Genomic DNA, 18,832 nt, shown 5'->3' with positions numbered 1-18,832 from the left:
TTGATAATTATTCAGCATGTGGGTAAGAGAAAATCAGAAAGAAAATGTTCTTTGAAATGTATCTTCTCTGAGAGTGAAATCCACATGGTTCTGGAGGCACCATGACATGGGGAACCAGGAAGACTCTGTGCCCTCAAATGTCCTCTTTCCTCATCCGGCAAGTAAATAATTTGCTTCAATGTGGATCTTGTGTGTAATTATATTGGAGGAGGAGTTGTTCATTTTTTCATTTAATGTTAAAAGGAAATTGGGATGAGATTAACCCTGATCAATTTCACCCCAACTGGTAATATGAAAAGTGAGACACGATGTTTCACAAAACTCAGACAACCGAATATCCATGAGAAAAATGCTCCTAATAATAATTTATATTTATTTCTGTTTTTTTGGGTTTTTTTTAGGGAAACGTGATACAAAAATAAGTAAGTGTTGTGTCCTTTTCTCCAGCAAGGATAACTTTGTTCAAATTTGTCTCCTCGTGTTTTATTTTTTAAATGAGAAAAACATGAATGCCCTGATGCTGCACCACTAACATCAATTAGAGCTGTGCCTTTGATTTCAACGAGTGTAGGATCCAACACTAAATGCACAAGTCACACCACTAAAAGAATAATGTTGATAATTTTAGGGCCCAATATTACCATCCGTGCACTCCTAAAGCTCCCAGCAAAGTGAATGGGAACATGGAATATGCAAGGAAGCGGGAATGGGCTCTAAGGGTAGCTTTTTAAAGGTATTTGGACACCTTATGCTAATTGAAATCAGTGGGAGTTAGGAACCTAAATACCTTTAAAAATCTGGCTTCAATTCCCTTGGGAATTGAAAACTTTCAGAACTGTCAGTCCATGTAGATAATCAGTTATTTTTTGATACTTTACTTTAGTGTAGACACAAAATGAGCCCAAATGTCTACATCACAATTTTACAGGCCCCCAGCCCATGTCTTGTGAACCTGGTTAACTGCCATGGGTCAATTGGGGGTATTCAGCTGCTGTGTAGCCACACCCTATGGGGCTTCACAGGTGCTCCGTGCCCTGCCCGTGGGTTGGAAAGGGACTCTTCTCCCCAGACCTCAGGAGTTTCCCTGCCCATTGCCTGGATCAATGGGTATGAGAGGGACAGGCTGCATGATGGGAGGCTGGGGTTGATTCCATCCTCGAAGAGATGCACTTAATCAGTGTGTATTTGTTTCTGATTCTTTGTTACCTAGATGATCTTCAAAGAGAACTTGGTAAGTGTTTCTATTTCTCGAATGCAGCCTTTTCCGTGGTGTTGAAACTATCTCTGGATCTATCAATCTCTCACCCTTCTGCCAGGTGGAGTCGGCAGCACCAAGGACTGGGGTCAGCGTCAAAGGTTCCTCTTAGCAACACAAAAGAGAAAACCTTGGAGACCCCACCCAATAATCTGGGCACATTTCACTCCTGAGCCTTTTCAAGGCTCTATAGTGGCCCCTTTAAGGCTTATAGCGGCACAGCCGTACCCCTGCAGCTGCCCTGCAATGGGCTCTCCCGTGTAGCTGCTGGATGCCGACCTCCCACCAGCATAATTTAACCCCCCCCAACGAGCGGCAGTAGCTATGTCGGTGGGAGAGTGTCTCCCGCCAACATAGCACTGTCCACACCGGTGCTTTTGTCGGTGAAACTTTTGTCAGTCAGGGGCCTGCTTTTTTCATACCCCGACTGACAAAAGTTGTACTGACAAACGTGCTAGTTTATGCACAGAATAAGAGACAAAACTTCCCACTCACCCGCCCTAAGTGTAACAAAAGAAAACTTTTATTACAAGGGAAAAGGAACCTGGCATTGTTTTGGGAAAACACCACAGCCATAATTCGAAAGCATGTAACCCTAAGGAAACCCCCACCCCACAGTACATTGGGCAGTGTCCTTTGCCTCAGTTTCCCACCTTGCCATGTGAAAATCTGATGAGCGAATGACCTGTGACACACCACTCCCCTCTCCCACCACTGCAGCCCACTCACAGGTGGTTGTTCTTAATCAGCCAAGACCCAGAGTTCAGAGGTGCCCTCACATGGACTCACCTCCCACCCCTGAAAGGTGTGTGTGTGTTTGGTGAGGGGCATTGAGCAACACGTCCGCTGCTGCTTTCACCTCTGCAACTGGCTTGCTGCTGCTGCTGCTATCACTGTCACCACTGGCCATAGGTGCTGACAGCCCCGGAGCACCCATGGGGAAAAGTTCGTGGGTGCTCTGCACCCACCCACAGCCAAACTCCCCCCTCCCACCAGCGCATCTCACCCATTGACGGCCTCACTGACCAACTCTTCCCCCTCCCTCCCAGTGCCTGCTGCCTGCCGCAAAACAGCTGTTTCACGGCACTCAGAATTCTCTGAGAAGAAGGGGGAGGAGGCGGGGAAAAGGCGAGGTGGGGACGGGGTCTTCGGAAAGGGAGTGGAATGAGGTGGGGCGGGGGCGGAGCAGGGGTGGGGACTTGGGGCAGGGCTGGAATGAGGGGGTGGAGCAGGGGTGGGAAGAGGTGGGGTAGAGGTTTGGGGAAGGGGTGGAGTGGGGGGGTGGAGCAGGGGTGGGAAGAGGTGGGGCAGGGGTTTGGGGGAAGGGCTGGAGTGGGGGCGAGGCCTGGTGTGGAGCAGGGGGTCGAGCACCCACCGGCCAGAGGGGAAGTCGGCACCTAGGCCCCTGGCTGCTCGCTACCTCCCATCCCTGAAAAAGGGTGAGGGACGTCAAGCAACGCCTCTGCTGCCACTCCTGCCTCTGGAACTGGCTCGCGGCGGCTGCTGTCTCTGCCCCGCTGGCTGATGCCTCTGCCGCGGGTTCTGCTGGTTTCTCTGCTGCTGTTCCCTCTGCCACCGCTCAGCTCCACTGGGGTTACCACGGCTGCTGCTGGCCACCCACTGCCACTTCCGCAACGGCGCCTTCTGAGGTTCCCCGACCTGCCCAGGGGCTCCAGCAGGCCGTGTCTCCTGCTGCGTCTCCATGCTGTTCCCTGCAGCCCTGTCCCCACACCAGGTCTGTGACTTGGCCCCAGGCCTGCTCATCAATGGTTTCAGCTCTTGTAACCACTGAACTGAAACAAGGGCTCTCCATGGAGTCTAATCAGCTCTGGCTTTCAACACGGGAGAGGGGAGGGGAGGGTCAAATGGTACCTAGGGCTCTCGAAGGGGAGTTCATAGCATCAGGCAGGAACACCTGTCCCCACCCCCTCTGATCTTCACTGGGCTTTGGCATCTCTGCCCCCTGCTTAGCCAGTGAGTTTTAATTCAGGGTGTGACTGTGACACACCCAGGGTACAATCCAGAGTAATGGGTAGCTGTGTCGGTCCCACCCTGCAACCTGGGTGCCCTGTACAATGCTCTGCCTCTGTAGCCTCCTACCTGGACGACTCACAAACAGCCTCCAGTGGGGCTGGATTCTTTAATTGACTTGCAGATTAACACCAAGGCCTTAAACTGGCATCAGAAGGGGACTGGGAGCCAGTGAAGGGACTGGAACATGGGCCTGATGGGTTCACTGTGGCCTAAGCCCTGGAGAAGGCCGGCAGCTGCATTCGATACCAGCTGGAGCCTTCACACTCAGCTGTAGATTCAGTGATCTACAGCCTGGTGGTGGCAGAGGCAGGGATCACTGTGGCCAGATTCTTGCCCACAGGATGATGCAGAGTTTCCCAGTGAGCTGAGATGTTTAGACACTGATGCTACCTGGTCAACTAGGCCTAGGGAAGGGTCACATGGGACCTGAGTCTTTGCATCTCGACTTTGGTGAATGGGGGCTGTGCAAATTCCCAGGAATGAAGGGGAGAGTCTTATCTAGTTCTACAAAATGTGTCTCAGCTTCTGAATCACTTTGCTCTTGCCTGGGTTCAGCTTAAGCCAGCTGCTCTTCATCCCAGAGCCCTGGTGTTCCTGCATTTGTAAATCCTTGAAAATAGTCAGTTACTGTTGGACACTTAACTCTAGTGTGGCCACATGGTTAGTAAAACATGAATGAAATGTTTGGTGTTTAGGGGCCAGGCATTCATATCATGAAAACACACCTTGAAATCTCCATTAACTGGAAATCTTCTTAAATAACTTGTATTTCCATCTGTTTGCTTCATTTCATTTCTTTAGGGAAACATCTTGGAGAAATCAGTAAATTCAGTTTTACTCTACATAGAACCTTTTCCATTAAGTTGTTTGCTGTTTATTATTTATGATGATAATTATTAAACAGAGATCAATTTGAGTATCACATGAAATATCAGGGATAATGTATTGATAATTATTCAGTATGTGGGTAAGAGAAAACCAGAAAGAAAATGTTCTTTGAAATGTATCTTCTCTGAGGATGAAATCCACATGGTGCTGGAGGCACCATGACATGGGGGACCAGGAGGACTCTGTGCCCTCAAATGTCCTCTTGCCTCATCTGACAAGTAAATAATTTGGTCCAATGTGGATCTTGTGTGTAATTATATTGGAGGAGGAGTTGTTCATTTTTTCATTTAATGTTAAAAGGAAACTGCGATGAGATTAAGCCTGATCAATTTCACCCCAACTGGTTCTATGAAAAGTGAGACACGCTGTTCAACTTTCACAAAACTCAGACAACCGTATATCCATGAGAAAAATGCTCCTAATAATAATTTATATTTATTTCTGTTTTTTTAGGGAACCGTGATACACAAATCAGTAAGTGTTGTGCCCTTTTCTCCGACAAGGAAAACTTTGTACAAATTTGTCTCCTCATGTTTTATTTTTTAAATGAGAAAAACTTGAATGCCCTGATGCTGCACCACTAACATCAGTTAGAGCTGTGCCTTTGATTTCAACGAGTGTAGGATCCAACGCTAAATGCACAAGTCACATCACTAAAAGAATAATGTTGATAATTTTAGGGCCCAATATTACATTCCGTGCACTCCTAAAGCTCCCAGCAAAGTTAATGGGAACATGGAATATGCAAGGAAGTGGCATTGGGCTCTAAGGGTAGCTTTTTAAAGGTATTTGGACACCTAATGCCAATTGAAATCAGTGGGAGTTAGGAACCTAAATACTTTTAAAAATCTGGCCCTAATTCGCTAGGGAATTCAGAACTTTCAGAACTGTAAGTCCATGCAGATAATCAATTATTTTTTGATACTTTACTCTAGTGTAGACACAAAATGAGCCCAAATGTCTACCCCACAATTTTACAGGCCCCCAGCCCATGTCTTGTGAGCCTGGTTAGCTGCCATGGGTCAATTGGGGGTATTCAGCTGCTGTGTAGCCACACCCTATGGGGCTTCGCAGGTGCTCCGTGCCCTGCCCGTGGGTTGGAAAGGGACTCTTCTCCCCAGACCTCAGTAGTTTCCCTGCCCATTGCCTGGATCAATGAGTTTGAGAGGGACAGGCTGCATGATGGGAGGCTGGGGTTGATTCCATCCTGGAAGAGATGCACTTAATTAGTGTGTATTTGTTTCTGATTCTTTGTTACCTAGATGATCTTCAACGTGAACTTGGTAAGTGTTTCTATTTCTCGAATGCAGCCTTTTCCGTGGTGTTGAAACTACCTCTGGATCTCTCGATCTCTCACCCTTCTGCCAGGTGGAGTCGGGAGCACCAAGGACTGGGTGCAGTGTCAAGGGTTCCTCCTAGCAATACAGAAGAGAAAAACCTTGAGACCCCACACAATAATCTGGGCAAATTTCACTCCTGAGCCTTTTTAAGGCTCTACAATGGCCCCTTTAAGGCTTATAGCGGCACAGCCGTACCCCTGCAGCCTCCCTGCAATGGGCTCTCCCGTGTAGCCGCTGGATGCCGACCTCCCACCAGCATAATTTAACCCCCCCCAACGAGCGGCAGTAGCTATGTCGGTGGGAGAGTGTCTCCCGCCAACATAGCACTGTCCACACCGGTGCTTTTGTCGGTGAAACTTTTGTCAGTCAGGGGCCTGCTAGTGTAGATACAGGGTAAGAGACAAACCTTCCCACTCACCCGCCCTGAGTGTAACAAAAGAAAACTTTTATTACAAGGCAAAGGGAACCCAGCATTGTTTTGGGAAAACACCACAGCCATGATTCGAAAGCATGTAACCCTAAGCAAACCCCCACCCCACAGTACATTGGGCAGTGTCCTTTGCCTCAGTTTCCCACCTTGCCATGTGAAAATCCAATGAGCGAATGACCTGTAACACACCACTCCCCTCTCCCGCTGCTGCAGCCCACTCACAGGTGGTTGTTCTTAATCAGCCAAGACCCAGAGTTCAGAGGTGCCCTCACATGGATTCACCTTCCACCCCTGAAGGGTGTTTGTGTGTGTGTGTGGTGCTGGGGGGTGGGGGTGGGGGAAGCATTGAGCAACACGTCCGCTGCTGCCTCCACCTCTGCAACTGGCTTGCTGCTGCTGCTATCAGTGTCACTACTGGCCATAGGTGCCGACAGCCCCGGAGCACCCATGGGGAAAAGTTCGTGGGTGCTCTGCACCCACCCACAGCCAAGCTCCCCCCTCCCACCAGTGCATCTCACCCATTGACGGCCTCGCTGACCAACTCTTCCCCCTCCCTCCCAGTGCCTGCTGCCTGCCGCAAAACAGCTGTTTCACGGCACTCAGAATTCTCTGAGAAGAAGGGGGAGGAGGCGGGGAAAAGGCGAGGTGGGGACGGGGTCTTCGGAAAGGGAGTGGAATGAGGTGGGGCGGGGGCGGAGCAGGGGTGGGGACTTGGGGCAGGGCTGGAATGAGGGGGTGGAGCAGGGGTGGGAAGAGGTGGGGTAGAGGTTTGGGGAAGGGGTGGAGTGGGGGGGTGGAGCAGGGGTGGGAAGAGGTGGGGCAGGGGTTTGGGGGAAGGGCTGGAGTGGGGGCGAGGCCTGGTGTGGAGCAGGGGCTCAGCACCCACCGGCCAGAGGGGAAGTCGGCACCTAGGCCCCTGGCTGCTCGCTACCTCCCATCCCTGAAAAAGGGTGAGGGACGTCGAGCAACGCCTCTGCTGCCACTCCTGCCTCTGGAACTGGCTCGCGGCGGCTGCTGTCTCTGCCCCGCTGGCTGATGCCTCTGCCGCGGGTTCTGCTGGTTTCTCTGCTGCTGTTACCTCTGCCACCGCTCAGCTCCACTGGGGTTACCACGGCTGCTGCTGGCCACCCACTGCCACTTCCGCAACGGCGCCTTCTGAGGTTCCCCGACCTGCCCAGGGGCTCCAGCAGGCCGTGTCTCCTGCTGCGTCTCCATGCTGTTCCCTGCAGCCCTGTCCCCACACCAGGTCTGCGACTTGGCCCCAGGCCTGCTCATCAATGGTTTCAGCTCTTGCAACCACTGAACTGAAACAAGGGCTCTCCATGGAGTCTAATCAGCTCTGGCTTTCAACACGGGAGAGGGGAGGGGAGGGTCAAATGGTACCTAGGGCTCTCGAAGGGGAGTTCATAGCATCAGGCAGGAACACCTGTCCCCACCCCCTCTGATCTTCACTGGGCTTTGGCATCTCTGCCCCCTGCTTAGCCAGTGAGTTTTAATTCAGGGTGTGACTGTGACACACCCAGGGTACAATCCAGAGTAATGGGTAGCTGTGTCGGTCCCACCCTGCAACCTGGGTGCCCTGTACAATGCTCTGCCTCTGTAGCCTCCTACCTGGACGACTCACAAACAGCCTCCAGTGGGGCTGGATTCTTTAATTGACTTGCAGATTAACACCAAGGCCTTAGACTGGCATCAGAAGGGGCCTGGGAGCCAGTGAAGGGACTGGAACATGGGCCTGATGGGTTCACTGTGGCCTAAGCCCTGGAGAAGGCCGGCAGCTGCATTCGATACCAGCTGGAGCCTTCACACTCAGCTGTAGATTCAGTGATCTACAGCCTGGTGGTGGCAGAGGCAGGGATCACTGTGGCCAGATTCTTGCCCACAGGATGATGCAGAGTTTCCCAGTGAGCTGAGATGTTTAGACACTGATGCTACCTGGTCAACTAGGCCTAGGGAAGGGTCACATGGGACCTGAGTCTTTGCATCTCGACTTTGGTGAATGGGGGCTGTACAAATTCCCAGGAATGAAGGGGAGAGTCTTATCTAGTTCTACAAAATGTGTCTCAGCTTCTGAATCACTTTGCTCTTGCCTGGGTTCAGCTTAAGCCAGCTGCTCTTCATCCCAGAGCCCTGGTGTTCCTGCATTTGTAAATCCTTGAAAATAGTCAGTTACTGTTGGACACTTAACTCTAGTGTGGCCACATGGTTAGTAAAACATGAATGAAATGTTTGGTGTTTAGGGGCCAGGCATTCATATCATGAAAACACACCTTGAAATCTCCATTAACTGGAAATCTTCTTAAATAACTTGTATTTCCATCTGTTTGCTTCATTTCATTTCTTTAGGGAAACATCTTGGAGAAATCAGTAAATTCAATTTTACTCCACATAGAACCTTTTCCATTAAGTTGTTTGCTGTTTATTATTTATGATGATAATTATTAAACAGAGATCAATTTGAGTATCACATGAAATATCAGGGATAATGTATTGATAATTATTCAGTATGTGGGTAAGAGAAAACCAGAAAGAAAATGTTCTTTGAAATGTATCTTCTCTGAGGATGAAATCCACATGGTGCTGGAGGCACCATGACATGGGGGACCAGGAGGACTCTGTGCCCTCAAATGTCCTCTTGCCTCATCTGACAAGTAAATAATTGGGTCCAATGTGGATCTTGTGTGTAATTATATTGGAGGAGGAGTTGTTCATTTTTTCATTTAATGTTAAAAGGAAACTGCGATGAGATTAAGCCTGATCAGTTTCACCCCAACTGGTTCTATGAAAAGTGAGACACGATGTTCAACTTTCACAAAACTCAGACAACCGTATATCCATGAGAAAAATGCTCCTAATAATAATTTATATTTATTTCTGTTTTTTTAGGGAACCGTGATACACAAATCAGTAAGTGTTGTGCCCTTTTCTCCAACAAGGAAAACTTTGTACAAATTTGTCTCCTCATGTTTTATTTTTTAAATGAGAAAAACTTGAATGCCCTGATGCTGCACCACTAACATCAGTTAGAGCTGTGCCTTTGATTTCAACGAGTGTAGGATCCAACGCTAAATGCACAAGTCACATCACTAAAAGAATAATGTTGATAATTTTAGGGCCCAATATTACATTCCGTGCACTCCTAAAGCTCCCAGCAAAGTGAATGGGAACATGGAATATGCAAGGAAGTGGCATTGGGCTCTAAGGGTAGCTTTTTAAAGGTATTTGGACACCTAATGCCAATTGAAATCAGTGGGAGTTAGGAACCTAAATACTTTTAAAAATCTGGCCCTAATTCGCTAGGGAATTCAGAACTTTCAGAACTGTAAGTCCATGCAGATAATCAGTTATTTTTTGATACTTTACTCTAGTGTAGACACAAAATGAGCCCAAATGTCTACCCCACAATTTTACAGGCCCCCAGCCCATGTCTTGTGAGCCTGGTTAGCTGCCATGGGTCAATTGGGGGTATTCAGTTGCTGTGTAGCCGCACCCTATGGGACTTTGCAGGTGCTCTGTTCCCTTCCTGTGGGTTGGAAAGGGACTCTTCTCTCCAGACCTCAGTAGTTTCCCTGCCCATTGCCTGGTTCTATGGGTTTGAGAGGGACAGGCTGCAGATGGGATGGGAGGCTGGGGTTGATTCCATCCTGGAAGAGATGCACTTAATTAGTGTGTATTTGTTTCTGATTCTTTGTTACCTAGATGATCTTCAACGTGAACTTGGTAAGTGTTTCTATTTCTCGAATGCAGCCTTTTCCGTGGTGTTGAAACTACCTCTGGATCTCTCGATCTCTCACCCTTCTGCCAGGTGGAGTCGGGAGCACCAAGGACTGGGTGCAGTGTCAAGGGTTCCTCCTAGCAATACAGAAGAGAAAAACCTTGAGACCCCACACAATAATCTGGGCAAATTTCACTCCTGAGCCTTTTTAAGGCTCTACAATGGCCCCTTTAAGGCTTATAGCGGCACAGCCGTACCCCTGCAGCCTCCCTGCAATGGGCTCTCCCGTGTAGCCGCTGGATGCCGACCTCCCACCAGCATAATTTAACCCCCCCCAACGAGCGGCAGTAGCTATGTCGGTGGGAGAGTGTCTCCCGCCAACATAGCACTGTCCACACCGGTGCTTTTGTCGGTGAAACTTTTGTCAGTCAGGGGCCTGCTAGTGTAGATACAGGGTAAGAGACAAACCTTCCCACTCACCCGCCCTGAGTGTAACAAAAGAAAACTTTTATTACAAGGCAAAGGGAACCCAGCATTGTTTTGGGAAAACACCACAGCCATGATTTGAAAGCATGTTACCCTAAGCAAACCCCCACCCCACAGTACATTGGGCAGTGTCCTTTGCCTCAGTTTCCCACCTTGCCGTGTGAAAATCCAATGAGCGAATGACCTGTAACACACCACTCCCCTCTCCCGCCGCTGCAGCCCACTCACAGGTGGTTGTTCTTAATCAGCCAAGACCCAGAGTTCAGAGGTGCCCTCACATGGATTCACCTCCCAACCCTGAAAGGTGTGTGTGTGTGTGGTGGGGGGGCGGGGACATTGAGCAACATGTCCACTGCTTCGTCCACCTCTGCAACTGGCTTGCTGCTGCTGCTCTCGCTGTCACCACTGGCCATAGGTGCCGACAGCCCCGGAGCACCCACAAGGAAAAATTAGTGGGTGCTCTGCACCAACCCACAGCCAAGCTGTCCCCTCCCCGCGGTGCCCACTGGCGTCCTCGCTGACCAACTCCTCCCCCTCCCTCCCAGTGCCTCCCACCTGCCGCAAAACAGCTGTTTCACAGCACTCAGGATGCTTTGGGAAGGAAGGGGAGGAGCGGGGATGTGACACGCTTGGGGGAGGAGGGGAAGAGGCAGGGTGGGGCCGGGGACTTCGGGAAGGGGGTGGAATGAGGTGGGGTGGGGGCGGAGCAGGGGCCTCTGTAGCCTCCTACCTGGACGGCTCACAAACAGCCTCCGCTGGGGCTGGATTCTTTAATTGATTTGCAGATTAAAACCAAGGCCTTAAACTGGCATCAGAAGGGGACTGGGAGCCAGTGAAGGGATTGGAACATGGGCCTGATGGGTTCACTGTGGCCTAAGCCCTGGAGAAGGCCGGCAGCTGCATTCGGTACCAGCTGGAGCCTTCACACTCAGCTGTAGATTCAGTGAGCGACAGTAACCCAGCCTGGCGGTGGCAGAGGCAGGGATCACTGGCCAGATTCCTGCCCCCAGGAAGAGGCAGAGTTTCCTAGGGCGGATTGGCGGGTAGCAATCAATCTATCGGGGGTTGATTTATCCCATCTAGTGTAGACGTGATAAATCAGTCCCCGAGCGCTCTCCTGTCAACTCCGGTTCTCCACCGCCTCGAGAGGCGCAAGCGGAGTCGACGGGGGAGTGGCAGCTATCAACTCGCCACCGTGAGGACGCCAAAGTAAGTCGACCTGAATACGTCGACTTCAGCTACGCTATTCCCGTAGCTGAAGTTGTGCATCTTAGGTCAATCTCCCCCTCCCCGCACCCACCCCAGGGTAGCCCTGGGCCTAGTGAGCTGGGATGTTTAGACACTGATGCTACCAGGTCACCTAGTCTTTGCACCTCGACTTTGGTGAACGGGGGCTGTACAGATTCAATGAAATGAAGGGCAGAGTCTCATCTCGTTCTTCAAAATGTGTCCCTGCTTCTCAATCACTTTGCTCTTGCCTGGGTTCAGCTTAAGCCAGCTGCTCTTCATCCCAGAGCCCTGGTGTTGCTGCATTTGCTCAGCTGGGTTCTCATCCCTCTCTCTGTGTTTGGTTTCAGACTGGAGAAGAAACATCGTCTGCCCAGGTAACTACAGCTCCTATTGCATCGATATCCAAAGCTCCCCTGCCCTGAGACTTCCAGTCCCCTTTTGTCACACAGTTAATATTTTACACTAGCTCTTTGGGGCAGGGATGGCTCTGTACTAAGGTGAAAAGACTCAAAGGTTTGTCTGGCCAACATTGTGATTTTGGGTGCCCAAGGAGCTCTTTTGTGCCCACTGGAAGCTCAGAGGATTCTCAGCGAGATGCTGTTAGAGTCCCTGATGGGGCTGGAGGCTCAGGGAGGGAGGGGTGGACAAAGGGCTGGGCCAGGGCCAGGTTAATGTCTAGGCTGCTCATTTCAATTTTCAGAAGCCCTAACCGAGTTGCATGTGCCCAGACAGCTGCTGCTGCTGCTCTAGCCGTGGCACAGGTACATGGCAGCCAGCAGGGCTTAGCACATTCACTGCACACAGACCCCCATAGGTCACATACAGAGATACCGAGACCCTATCACACACTGACTGCAACCCCCCAAACACACGGCAGGATCCAAGCTGCATGAGAAGCCAGTAAGGGCACAGAAGGAGCCAGTGCGCGCTCTGGAATTCCTTGGGGAAGATGGGGCAGGAGAGGAGTGGTATGGGGAGGGATGAGGTTAGGGAGTGGGAGAGGAATAGAGGGATGCACAGGGCATTTCGGGAGTGGTCCCTGTGGGGAATGATTCTTCTTCCAGAGGGCCACAGCTGAGGTTGGCTAGTCAAGTCCAGTGAAGACTGTGAGGCGGTTCAGAGGGACCTCTCCCCCCGCAAGTTGTGTGAAAGGGAAACCTGGTGGGATATGAAGTGCACTGGTGATAAATTAACATATCATGGAGGGAAAAAATTGAGCGACTCATTCACATTACAGGGTTTGAAAATAAGTGCATCAGCAGCTCAGGGCTTGGCTACACTGGCAGCTGTAGAGCGTTTTGGGTTAAACCAGCCTTTGGAGAGCACAGTAGGGGAAGCGCCGCAGTCTGTCCACACTGAGAGCTGACAGCGCAGGGGCATGGCCACATTGGCAGCGGCATTGGGAGCGGTGCATTATGGGCAGCTATCCCAGCATTCAAGTGGCTGCAGCGTGCTTTTCAAATGGGCGTGGGGTGGAGTGGAGTGTGTTGTGTGTATGTGGGGGGAGAGAGAGTGGGTTTTTGGGATGCTGAGAGTGTGTCACCACGCTGTCTGTAAGTTCAGACCCCCGCCTCTCTCTCCGTCACTCAAAGCAAACAGTAGCTGTTTGTTTTTTTTCTCCGAGCTGATAAGCAGCCGGCTCCGAAATGGAGCTTTGAAAGGGCCACTTCCGCATTCCTGCCGGAGTTCTCAACAAAGACAAGAGCGGTCACTTCAGTTAATGGGATGATGGGACGTTTCCGGAGGGCAATCAGAGCGCTGTAACGTTACTCCTCGTCCACACTGACGCTGCAGAGTCTCACCCAATACGCAGCAAACCTTATCCCTGCCGGGGAGGTGGAGGACCAGCCGCGCTCTAGCCAGGGAGTCGGAGCGCTCTACGTGCCTTGCCAGTGTGGACGGGGAGTGAGGGAGAGCGCTCTGGGCGGCTCTATTGCGCTATAACGTGCAAGTGTAGCCAAGGCCTCAGTAATGCAACCTGGAATTCACTGTGGCCAGCTTGACAAAACCCTCTGCTCACTGCGCAGCTCTGGGGAAAAGGTCAAACAAAATCTGAGAATCCATAAAAGGGGGATGGTGAACAACATGGAGATATTATACAGCCGTTATAGAAATCAGTGTTTTGCCCTCATCGGGAGTACTGTATTGGGTACTTCTCACCCCACCTCAGAAAGGGTACTGAAGAAGAAAAGGGGGCTCAGAGAAAGGCAATGAGAATCAGCACAAGGAGAGATTGAAAAAACGGGGGATTTTTACCTTTAAAAGAGAGGAGCAAGAAGGGACATGTTACAAGTACAGAATATTGCACAACCCCCCTGAACAGAAGATGATTTAGGTTGAAATGTCAAACACTTGGTAGTTAGGAAATGCTAGTTTTATCCTGGCCTGTACGCCCTTAATTCTCACCCCTTGTGCATCCATCCTGGGCAGTGAAAGAATGAGGCAGGGGTCCTGTGGCAAAAACAGTGTGCGATCATGGAATTGGAGATTGTATCATAAAACACACACACGGGACACCAGCTAATGGGCCAACCCCAGGGACAAAATATGTTGCCAGAGAACAGCAGGGTAGCGGGAGTGGAGAAAGGAGCTTTACAGGTAATAACAGCAGAGGTGAAAGGAAGCCAATAGGCCCTGGTACGGCCCTACTGGCAAGCCGCAGCGGTGAGTTATATGGGCTCGTGGCTCCAGCAATATTGAGGGCCCGGCTCCACCAATGTTCTCCCCCTGGCCCCACCTCCCACCCCGCCCCGTGCCCCCTCCGAGTGTCCCCTGTTCCCCCCTTGTTGCCCCCCTTGCACCTCCCTGGGCCCCAGAGCAGAGTGTCCCTGCCTCTCCCCTGCAGCTCCTTGCTACCTCCCTGCATCATCTGCTGCCGCGGGGTCCTAGTGCCCCCATTCCACTTCCCCTGCCCTTCCCGCTCAGACCCTTTCATTTCCCGGCTGGACCCTCCACCAGCACAGGCCATCCCTGCCCACAGTCACCGCTCCTGCCCCATGCTGGGCAAGGGCTGAGTGAGTGAGGGGTGTGTGTGTCTGTTAATATGTGTCTGCTGAGTTAGTCTGGTCTTTGCCAGAGTCAGACGGGAAGATGAACCTCGTGCTCCTTCTCCCCCAGCACTCCCCTTGCTCTCACGTAGGCTGAGGGTGCAGGGATGGGAGGCATCTATTCTCTCCCCATAGCAATGCTCTCTCTCATCTGGGAATGTGGGGTTTAAGATGGGAAACTGCAGGGAGAGGTGAGGCGTGTCAGTGAGCACTGAGGAGAGGGAGCTCAGTTTCTCACCACTCTGTGGGGCCCCCCATGACACCTGGGTCTCTAGTCCCCTCCCTGGAGAGATGTGGAGCAGGACAGGAAAGAGCCTGAGTCCCAGACCTGGCTCAAGTGACCCTTTGGCTGCATGGCTGGCCCACCTCTGCCCGGGGCGTGACTCTCCCCTGCACTGTGCTGACATCTCTGAGCTGCTCCCCCTTCAGAGCTGACGGGTAAATCCTGGAGGAAGGAGTTTCCCTGCGTCACTCCCCAGCTGGGGCAGATTCTGTCACTGAGGCCATCAAACCCTCCCCCAGGGCCGAGCTCTGCCCCTCACGCTCTGATTCTCTCTCCCCAGCAAACGTGACTCTGGATCCAGACACGGCTCATCCCCAACTCGTCCTGTCTGAGGGTGGGAAAAGTGTGAGCCAGGGAGACAGGTGGCAGGATCTGCCCGACAACCCTGAGAGATTTGACTCTTGGCTCTGTGTGCTGGGCTGTGAGGGATTCACCGCGGGGAGACATTGCTGGGAGGTGGAGGTGGAGGGTGGGGGATACTGGGCTGTGGGGGTGGCCAGAGAGTCTGTGGGGAGGAAGGGAGAGATCAGCTGTAGCCCTGAGGGGGGGATCTGGGCTGTGGAGCGGTGCGGGGATCAGTTCCGGGCTCTCACCTCCCCTGTGACCCCCCTGACCCTGAGCCGGGTCCCCAGCAGGATCTGGGTTTGTCTGGACTGTGGCCGGGGGCAGGTGACATTTATCGATGCTGGTGACGAGGCCCCGATCTTCACTTTCCCGCCGGGCTCCGTCCCTGGGGAGAGAATCCGCCCCTGGCTCTGGGCGTGGTGGGGATCCCGGCTCCGCCTGCGCCCCTGAGACCCACAGCAAAGGGGGGAACCGGAAATCAGCCTCTCTAGCCTCACGGCTCCTAGTCTCTATGACCTTGGAGGACTCCCATCGACCCAGCCCCGGCCCCTCATCTCTATGACCAGTGGAAGCTCCTCCCCCTCCCTCCCTGCAGCAACAGGAGACAGAGGGGGAGGGGAAGGAACCCCTGGGGCTGCAGGAGGGGCAGAGGGGCCCTGAGGGGCACAGGCGGGCGCTGGGCAGGGGGCAGAACTAACAGCCGGGCTGGGGACAGGCAGAGGTGGAGGAGGCAGGGACCCAGCATGAATCAATCAGGGTTTTGGGAGAAGCTGGAAGCTCTGTAGCAGCTGGGAGTATTTTGTGCAGATCTGTGGGATTAGATCTCGCTGGGGCAGCAAGAGGGGAAGGCAGAAAATCAGGGGAAAGAAGGGAGCAGCCAAGGGGGTTGATCTGTGGGAGGGAGGGGAGGAGAGTGGGAAAGACACAGGAAAATAAACAGGGATCACAAGTGAGGGCTAGAAAAATGCTGAGTAGAGAAGGAGAGTATGAAAGAAAAGGGAGAAGGAAAGGGAACCTGAGAGGGACAGAGGGATTTATGACATGTTACTGAAAGTGAGACTGTAACTCATTAATTCCCTATATTAATTCCTGGGCATTGGTGCTATTTTAGTGCTATTAAGCAAACTGCTCTGAGTAGCTGTGGATCTCCTTACAATATGCTGTGGTCATTAAACTCTGTCTTAGCTCCTTTTACTTTCCTGCTTTCCACCTACTCACTGTAAAATAAAAACACTACAAACAATTCTTCTTGTTTCCTTCACCTTAATGTCCCAGCTGTAATTGTTGTGGGCAGCTCAAGAACGTGAGGTCCAACCTCAGGGCAGTTACAAAGCAGGGCACAAACCCCACACTGGTTGTCTGTTCTGTATTTAGATTTCACTCACCAGGTATCAACTGTGAACCCCTCAAGCACTAAAACAGCTTTAACATGGGCAGTGGGTGAAGCTTCCCCTGGGGGAGGTTAGTTCCCTGTCCCACCTCTTGCATCCACATTCCATCCCCCCCACTGGCCCTGTCCCCACTTTGCCCCAGGCCCTGCCCAGCCACCACCGTTGGCTGCATCACTCTCCTGCCCATGTGAGGGCAGCGTTGATAAGGGATGCGGCAAGAGGGGAGGGCTCTTGATGGGGAGGAGGGGTGAGGAGGGATCCAGCGAGCAGGTGGGGGTCTTGCGGGTAGGCGATGGGTGAGAGGAGGGACATAATGAGTGAGGTATGGGGGGTCTCATGGGCAAGGGGATGGAGGAGAGGAGGGGCACAGTGAGTGATGGGTAGAGGCATCTCGCGGGTAGGGGGGTGGATGAAAGGAGGGACAGGGTGCGCTGGGCAGTCTTTCGGGGAGGGTGGAGGAAAGGAGGGACACAGTGACCCGCGGGCTGGGAGATCTTGCAGGGGCTGGGGGATGAGGAGGGATGAGGCAAATGGTAGTGGGGGGTGGATTTTGTTGGGGGGTGGAGGAAAGGAGGGACCTGGAGACCAGTGGGGGAAGGATCTCACAGGGGACGTGGTGAGCAGCAGGCAGGCGTTTCACAGGGGCGGGGGGTGAGGAAGGATGTGGCGAGTGGCAGGTGGGGGGGCTGTCTCTCAGAGGTGAGGAGGGATGTGGCAGGCAGGGCCCTCTGAATGAGACACCCATGTGGAAAGTTGCGGGTAGTTAATTCAGATAGGAAAGCAAGACGTGATATGGATAGTATCAGAAACCCCCACTGGTAGCTAAACCTGATGGCTAAATCTGACAGGGGGCTGTTTTTCACACAACCCCTGGCGAAGAGCTATGAAAATGTTGGGGGCTGGGGAACCAAGGTTGGAGGGGCACCTGCCCACAGCAAACGATGCCCCTGTTTGGAAGGGAAGAAAAGTAAACTAGTGAGAATGAAGGACAGCGAAGGCTTTGAAATAGGGTTGCCACCACTGAGGTACAAAAAATCAGGACGTCCTCAGGCCATAAGCCTGGCAGTATCTACTGATCACCTTACACATGTCCCAGGGCAGCTACCTCCAAAAAGCATATGCTTCAGTGTTCACAGAATGGGAGGATTAGTTACAGACATTAGGTTTATTATTTTTAATTAAAAGGTATAAAAAGTTCATAACATTGGAAGTCCAAAATGGTATTAATTGTCATAGGAACATAAAGGCATTTCAGATATATGGAACCTTTCGGAGCAGTAACAGGCAATCAATGGTTGCAATTTCAGCTTGCAAACTACGGCCTGTATCCAAAAACATAATGTAACCATGTCCTTAGCTGTATTCAGTGCAATTCTCATTGATACTAGTGTCATGTGTGTCTAGATAGCCAAATACATATCACCAGTTTTACCGACTCTTGCCATTTTACCATGAGGGTGGCAGTATTTGGTGTTTTTATTCTGAAAGCACAAACTTCTGGAATCAAATGATTGCTTGAGAATCACAGTTTTCACTAAGTATACCAATAAAAAAAATTTTAACTTGTGGTTTTGGAAAAAATGTGAAAATATGAATCTAATGCACCCCTAAAGGCTCAGAAACAAAAAATGAAAAGAACCCCAAACATATTTGGTTTTAAATCATAATTCTTTGATGCATGATGTACCATATGATTTCTTGGGGTTATCACTACTGTATATCTATGTTTAGTTAAAATTACAGTAGAAATTTGCCTCTGAGAGAGATGTCATACAAGAGAGTGTTATTAGGTTGACCCGAGTGGATGGCTGATGTTCAAGGCCCTGCGCACTGTTCTAGTTGAGAGCAGAATTTGATGATGAGTCTGGTATCTTTCATACAATCTAGTGTATTTACAAAGTATGCAGGAAGTTCTGTTTCCATTATCTAAGGAGGCACCAAACCATCCCACCCATCCAAAAAAACTCAGAAATCTTCCTTTGCGCACTGCTCCAAACTCTCTCAGTCAACTTGTGACTGGGTGCGCGTGTGGACACACACACACACACACACAACACAAAAATTCCAGAGTGGCCTCGGGTCTTCTCTTTGCTATTGTGTCTTGCTCTCATGTGTAACCGTTAACCTGGACAAAGGGAAGCTGCTACATTCATCCGTTTAAGGGGCTTTAAACCAACAATAGGCCAGTGCCCTTAGTGAACACGGGCGAAGTAAGTCAATCGTGAACCAGGTAGCACAAGGACATACCTCTACACAGTCTTACCCAAAGTGATGGTGAACTAAGAACAATGAGAGTAATAAAATAAATAATTAAAAGGGGTGAAACTGCATTTACCGGGGCTTAGATAAAAGGGAGAGCAACACAAGAATCAAACACTGCTCAGGGGA

The 18,832-nt window shown here is 51.2% G+C and overlaps 1 pseudogene; it reads left to right on the top strand.

The window, feature by feature from the left end:
* The first annotated feature begins 1,164 nt into the window (after positions 1-1,164).
* LOC144274140 (butyrophilin subfamily 2 member A2 pseudogene) lies at positions 1,165-15,701 on the top strand (annotated as a pseudogene).
* Positions 15,702-18,832: the final 3,131 nt, after the last annotated feature.

The sequence above is a fragment of the Eretmochelys imbricata genome, chromosome 14 (assembly GCF_965152235.1).
Source record: "Eretmochelys imbricata isolate rEreImb1 chromosome 14, rEreImb1.hap1, whole genome shotgun sequence".
NCBI lineage: Eukaryota > Metazoa > Chordata > Testudines > Cheloniidae > Eretmochelys > Eretmochelys imbricata.
The sequence above is the reverse complement of the archived record's forward strand: the minus strand, read 5'-3'. Positions and strand labels throughout refer to the sequence as shown.